The 7276-nt window shown below is 43.6% G+C and overlaps 1 protein-coding gene across 9 annotated transcripts in view; it reads left to right on the top strand.

The window, feature by feature from the left end:
• zmiz1a (zinc finger, MIZ-type containing 1a) overlaps positions 1-7276 on the top strand; it is a 109742-nt gene that overhangs the window by 47434 nt on the left and 55032 nt on the right. For all 9 annotated transcript variants that reach the window (XR_003051381.1, XM_025061134.1, XM_025061132.1 and 6 more), the window contains exon 3: positions 2923-2998. The gene's annotated coding sequence lies outside the window, so the exon portion shown is untranslated. The remainder of the gene's footprint in view (positions 1-2922; positions 2999-7276) is intronic.

Raw genomic sequence — 7276 nt, 5'->3', positions numbered from 1 at the left:
CCACTTTACCCCTAGACGTGCCAGATTCCCCCCCCCCCCACCCCCCCTCCCCCAAGAAACAAGTTTAGGATTAAGTTTCAGGGAGTGATAGTCGTCTCTCGATTCGAGACATTGTGCGGCGGCAACAGTAAACATTTGTGCCGCCTTGATGTTGGAAATTTCCAAACTGAGTCTGTCACTCTGACAGAGTCCCTCCCTCCCCCTCCTCCCCCCGTTTGCCCTGCATGCCTTTGGCTGACGGCAGCCCATCCTGTCATAGATGACCTGTGGCTCAGTGGACCATCGTCTGTCCTCAGCTCAGTCCCAGTGTGACACACAGAGTGAGGACACGCATGAGAGCCATGACTTCATCCTGCGCTCTCTTCCCTCCCACCCTGTTTTTTTTTTCACCTCCTCCCTGCTGCCGTCTCTCCCTCTTTCTTTCATCCTAATTCCCTCTCTTGTCCATTTTGTTTTTCTTCCCTACCTCTCGCTGTCTGCAGTCGCTAACATCTTCCTGTGATGATTAGCAGTAGTTTTTCTTTTCTTTTCTTTTTTCAGTCAGTGTAATGTCTAGAGCCTCCTGTGTCCTTGGAAAGCAGCCTAATAAGCTCAGACACACACTGCTGTCTCTGCTCTCCACAGGCCTATTCTCCAGTGTCACTTAACACACACCGAGGTAAACAAAGACCGCCACACACACAGAGTCACAGACTGCACACATGCTGTCCTGGTGTGCCCATACACCGGTGCACCAGCCTGCTGCGAACGGCGTCCATGGTAGCTCGCAAGCGCTGACCTTCCGTGTGCCAATCACAACGGATCTGCTCCCAGATTTGAATATGGGAAGGAAAATAGTGTAAATTGAAAGCAGAAATCCCCCCGGTGTGAAACAAGATGAGCCTCTGAATAAATTATTCAGATGGCGGCCTCTTTCCTGCACGATTCTCGCCTTCTGCTACGTTTAATGGCATCTGTGATGACGCCCAGTGGAGATTAATCCAGATGAAAGATTTGTGTGTGTGTGTGTGTGTGTGTGTTCCTGTCGTGGTGTATCTGGCCTACGCACCCTTCTCCTCATACATCGTGTTGTGTCATGTGATAAGGAAACAAAACAAGGGAATTTACTTCTTCTCTACAGAGGACACTAAATAAACAGAAGCTGAATCAATGCGTCCGTTTGTTCTCCCTCTGATAATTCTACCCCTGTCGCGAAGCCGTGTCACAATATTTCTTAAGCGTTGTAGCTCACCGCAGTCGTATTTTCTCACCGTCAGGGTGAGAAAACAAGCCTCATGTTTCACCACTGGGTATCAGTAAATTACTGACTTTCCTTTTTTTTTTGTACTATCACTCATTGAAATTGGTACAGTGATATAATTGTGCCTCGTATGAACGGGGAAATGACAAATACATTAGCACTGGACGTAGTCTGTAAAATTACTCGGCAACGAAACAAACACCGCCTTCAAAACAGTCTCGTGCTTTTGAGTAGAAAAACCCACAGTAGGTTCTGTAGCTTGTGCTTTTCAGTTAGCAGAGCAACAATGTTGTGCTAACTGAATGACTACTCATCAAAAAGTTTTAGTAGCCGCTATTAGCTAGCACTTGCTAATAGTTTTCCAGGCTATAACTATTAAAAATTAAACTATAATCACCCAGGTTAGCTCACATGATAAAAAATTGACGGCTAACATGATGATGCTAACTGGAAGTCCTCCATTATTAACTCTAGTTATATATATTCTTCCATGTCGAGGTAATACATTTGTATATTAGCATAGCCATATTAGCATAGACAGTATTTCCTTTCCTGTGAAATTTGCATTTTAATCAATTTCCTGTAAAAGAATGTAGCTTTGTTTTTTTTTGTCTCCAACCTTCCTCTTCTTAAAACAATTAATGACATAAAAATATATGCAGTGCCAGTATTTTTCATATGAAGAACAATTTATAGCATTTTTTTCAAGGTAAAATACTGTTTCGATTCCCTTCATTGTCGATGTAGAAGTAATTAATTTTGTTGGTTGGTTAGTGTTTGGTCTCACGAGCCCAGGTTATTGAAAAGCTGTGATCTATTATTATTATTATTAATAACAATAATAATAATGGTAAAAATCAGTAGAGCAGAGGGCCCAGAAAATAGCGGGGCAGTAACTTACATGCTTGACTGACCAATAGGAGCACTGAATGAATAATGGTGTGACTGCTGTGATAGAGGTAACCTCCCAGTGTGTAAATCTTGATTAGGAGCAGTCATTCAGCTAATGTGGCGGCTGTTAGTAATCCTAACATGACGACACGCTCTAATGAGCGCTGCTTTTCCATGCTTGTAATTTTTTTTTTTTTTTTTTTTTTTGGTGCTCAACTACACGTTCTCCATATCGTAGTGTGAAATTACAATATCAGATCATATTTAGTTAATTGAACCCTTATGAGTAATTTAATTTGACTCAAATACGCTGCGGGTGAATAAATCTGGGAGGTGTTTTTTAGCTGGCTAGCACTGGTGTTAACGATAATTAAATGTGTGGGGAAACTGTAGCCAGTGAAAATAGCGTCTAACGTGAGTAGAATCACCCTGAGCCACGCAGCTTTGTTGAGCAGAATATTAGGGCAATCATATGAGGAAGGGTTGGGCGCGGTGAGGAACTGGTTTGAATGATTACAGCCTAAAAAGTTCAAAGAGATGGTAACTTCTGCAAGAACATGGGAGCAAAAAAGAATCGACATTCAAGTATTTGATATCAGACGTTTGTATGATTGTTGTCTCCAGCTCTGTCAGTCCTCGGTTGGTGCCTCCAATCTGTCAGTTGCTCGACAGGGTGCTTTATTACATCTCGATAAACGATGCCACCTGAGTCTTGTTGTCTTATCGCTAAAAAAGCTGCGTTTTGTCACACTCTCTGATGTGTGTTGTGTCTCGTCTTTTTTTCATTTCAGGCCGTCTCCGTGATTGATGAGGATTGGGAAACGGATTCTGCCTAATAGGAAACAGGAACGTCCGCATCCACCAAAGGTAAGGAAACTGATTTATGGCCGACCATATTTCTTCANTGGCGGGATTGTTGATGAGATTGGACGACGAACAGTCGAGCTGTGAGATAGCCACCACTGCCCTGGATACTTTTAAATGTGTGTCCATTTACAATAATTTAATTGTAAATGGGTTTTCCTGTTTGGAAAGTAGACCCAGTAGATGGCAGTAATGTGACGTGTCGCTGCACAGTGGTGGAGTTAGCAGTGTTAGCGTGTTTTAGTGTTTAGTTCCTAGAAAACTGACATTTTCAGCAAATAATAAAGAAATTGCAGAAAAATATTTTTCATATCGTATTGCGACGGCATCGCAAGTTTGAATTGACAGATCACTCTGATCAGATTTTCTGATTGTAAAGACCTGCACACACACACATTTATATTGTATAAACTGGGGTTGTTTGTACGAATGCTGGAAAAAAACCCGAATTGATCAATCTGTACAAATGTTTGCATATCTGTCAGAGTGGTTGTACTCTTCTGGGTCTTCACAGAACTAACTCTGGACAGTGGTGTAAAACTATGATTTCTCTCACTGACATAAAACCCAGGTATAACCTCAATATCTCCATCTTTCAGTTATTCACTCTTCTCACTCTCTTGTACTTCAGTACAAGGCTCAATGTAATGTGAAAACATGCTCGAATACTTTGTTCAATTAGCCCCTGAATAGCATGAATAGCAAGCATTCAGTTATCCTTTTCACTGCATGAATATTGAGTGTTCATTTACACCTTTGCCGGAGCAGAAACACCCATCATCTCCACTCTGGTGTCAAAACCCCTTTGACTGATCAGTAGGTGCTTAGAGCTGGTGTGGATGTGAGGAAACATCAGGCGTATTATTGTACCAGCCGCAGAATGAAGGCAGACCTGGTTCCTACCTTTTGTTTAGGAGACTACGTAAAATGTCAACAACGCAGTTTGGATCCGTGGCACGCAGCATCAAAGCGCTGGAAGGTGAATAATTTTTAGTGGCATCTGCACATTCTGCAGTATGCAAATAAGCAACGCTGCAAACGCCAGATTGCCAGAAGAAAGAAGGAGAGATGGAGAAAAATAAAAAAAAAAACAGAAAACAGGGAGGAAAGAGATGGAGGCTGCTGTGAATTATAGATACAACCTGCGACTTCCAAGAGGGAGAAACGCAAAGAGAAACCTCAAGTCATGCATGTCAGATTATGCATTTAGCCCATTTTCTTATCATGGTCCATGAGCAAACTCATAAACAATCTGGCCTCTGTGTGTGTGTGTGTGTGTTCGTGTGTGTGTGTGCATGAATAACATTTTTTTTGTAGAGCTATGCTGTCCTGTCAAGTGTGCTCTGAACTTGATATGACATGTGTCCAGGAGCGTGTTAACTCTGACTGTGCTCCTCAGCGTGCGTCACGCGGCGTGTCTGTTACGTATGTACCTGCAGAGACACATTAACACAGCTGTGCTGAAACTACACCACGAATGTGACCAAAACGACACCATGTGCTCAGCTGCCTCCTGTTCCGATTGAAATATTTCTGCCACTTTATATATTTCTGCCTGCGTGAGCAGTCCTGAGTAAGAGTGAGTTCCTGTGTCCCGCTACCACGTCCCGCCCTCGTGTGCCAGTCCCCTAACAGACTGAGTGAATAATGGATCCATTCTTGAGTCACGCCTGTGACTCGGGGCATGTGCAGATGTGTGGTTTCCCCACCAGAGCTGGAGCTGGAGCTGCAGCTGGAGGTGGAGGTGGAGGTGGAGGGGACGGTGGTCTGGAAATAGCTCTGTGCCTGAGCTGGGCCTCTGTGCCAGCCCCTCGCCGTCCTCTCTTATCACCATGCTTCTGTGCCAGCCCCTCGCCGTCCTCTCTTCACCATGCCCACGCCATATACCTGCGATGCTGCGACTGCATCCTGCATCGTATCAAACACTTGTTTTATCCAATCAATGGGGAAAGCGCTTTATTTAGCTCTAGCGGCTGCCGGGGGAATAAGAAAGAGCGGCTTTTACCGAGAACTGGACGTGAGCCACATCAAACAAGGAGTGTCTGAGTCTGAGGCCCACATGTAAATGTGTGTTAATGTGCAAAGTAGGTCATTTATTTGGAGCGACCGTAGCCACAGTGAGCCTCCCTGCAGTGTGGAATCATTTCATAAGCTGCACTATGGATTGACTTCTGCACACATTTGGCTCTGCTGTGTCACTTCTAAACCCAGATATTTATCAAAGAGCGAAAGTGAAAGTGGCTGCGACCGGCATCGATAAACGCAGACGCTGATAGCAGCCCCAAAAATCTGCTAAATCAGATTACTGAACAAATAACTAAGAGGATTACTTTCCATCGCTCTTTTTTCATCCCATTGAAGAGGCAGACATGAAATCTCAAAAATGTTTCTATTTTATGCCATAGCCCATATTTTCTGGTCACGTTTTTTTTTTTTTTTTTTGAGAAGCTCTTTCAGCTCCGTCTGAACTCTGCCCTTTTCTTTTGCTTCAAGGCCTCAGTAAATTGCTACTCTAAATGTCGGTATCATATGAGTCTTTTAAGAATATCTTCATGTGTTACGACATGAATCTCACCTCCGATCTGATGCTGCTCCGGTGGCAGTTGAGACCCTTCGATGTTTTTTCCGAAATACCTGTTGCAACCAACTCACGCTGTAGGCTGTAGGTGTTCTGAACCCTCTGCAGCTCTGTGCTCAAACAGGCAGGCCAGTATTCACAGCCACAGACATAAGTAATAAAAAATCACGATGAGCGATGTTGAAGGGCATAATCACACCTTGTCCTGAGCTCACAGTGATCACAAATGTTGCCGCCGCGCAATTCTCAGAATTGATCTCAGCAGCGATTGTTGGTTTACAGGGAATCAGTGGCAGAGCAGTGTGTTCTCTGAGAGAGAGAGAGAGAAAAACTGACTGTAGATTAATTTGGTTAATATTTCATAAAGCCTACAAAGACACAGGGCATGTGAGGCTTTTCAGATTATTTGTTCTCTGTCGTTGTTACACCACCACTGAGCTGAGCCACAAACGCTCCACTAAGTCTACAGTGTCTGAGCGTAACGCCGTGGAAAGTGTTTGTCTGTGATAGTGTTGTTTGTGAAATAGGAGCCGTTCAGACTCACTGCTTTAGTTTATTTATTTTTGTTTTTTTCCACTTTGGCCCGATCTGATGCAGACACCGATCGTCTTATTGTTCCACGGAGTGCTGAGAACTGCAGACGGATATATATATATACGTATATATATATATATTTAATGATGGTCTTTTAGTATCACCTGATTTATGTTCAGTAATGCACCTCACTCCCGACCGTCATCTCCTCTCTCCCGGTCAATATCTCTGTCGTCTTGCTTCCTGCGCTCCCTGATAGAGCCGTATATTCTAACCAGCATGACTGTAATCAAGGCAAACCTAATGAAATCACCGTTCCAACAAGCAGCCCCGGCTCCTGCGCTCTCGCCTCTCACTCAGAGACCGCCTCTTTGTGAGTGCTTTCTGTGACCACAGCTACTGCACGAAATGTCAGGAGGAAGTGGGATTACAGCTCAAAATATCTGTTATATCACGATAGCTCGGTCGGAGAGTGTTTTACGCTGTGATTTTTATCCCGTACCTGCTGGTGTGGCGTGTGAACGAGGAAGAGGGCGCCAGTTTGAAAACACATCTGGTGTGGACTCTGTTGACAGAACCTGGTTTTGTGATTGGCAGTGGATGTCAGTGTGTGTTTTAGATGTGCACAAACAAATCTCCAACTGTATCATCCTTGGCAGCAGGGCTGGTATCTGGGCACAGGTACAGTCGATTTGAACGTGTCTGAGCTCAGCGTGCGCCTAATTGAGGAAATGTTTCCTCCAAAATTTGGTTAACCGAGTTGGCTCGTACTGTTGGGTTGGCATACGGAGTGCAGTTGCTTCAGCCTGTGTTTTATGAGGAGAGTGCTATGGATGTGGATGAAAGACGACGAGAGAGATTTGTCTGTGTAGTAAAATAGTTTTTTACTGCGTTTTTTTCTATGCAGTAATTTTTTTTATCTGCTTTAAATTCATTAGAACGTGTTTGGATTTGTAGTTGTTGTTTCTAGAGCCATGTAACAAAAAACGAGACTCAAGTCTGAGACATGGACTCGAGACAAACTTGAAAAGCACAAACAAAGATTCCAGACTTGACTTCAGACTAATTTGAGACTTGAGATCCTGACTTGGAACTAGCCTGTTACAGCAGATCTGCTGTTAACACAAGAATATCTCAATTCTGGGACCAATTATTATAATAATTATTAT

Source organism: Cynoglossus semilaevis, chromosome 12 (genome assembly GCF_000523025.1).
Source record: "Cynoglossus semilaevis isolate Cse_v1.0 chromosome 12, Cse_v1.0, whole genome shotgun sequence".
NCBI classification, from domain to species: domain Eukaryota; kingdom Metazoa; phylum Chordata; class Actinopteri; order Pleuronectiformes; family Cynoglossidae; genus Cynoglossus; species Cynoglossus semilaevis.
The sequence above is the reverse complement of the archived record's forward strand: the minus strand, read 5'-3'. Positions and strand labels throughout refer to the sequence as shown.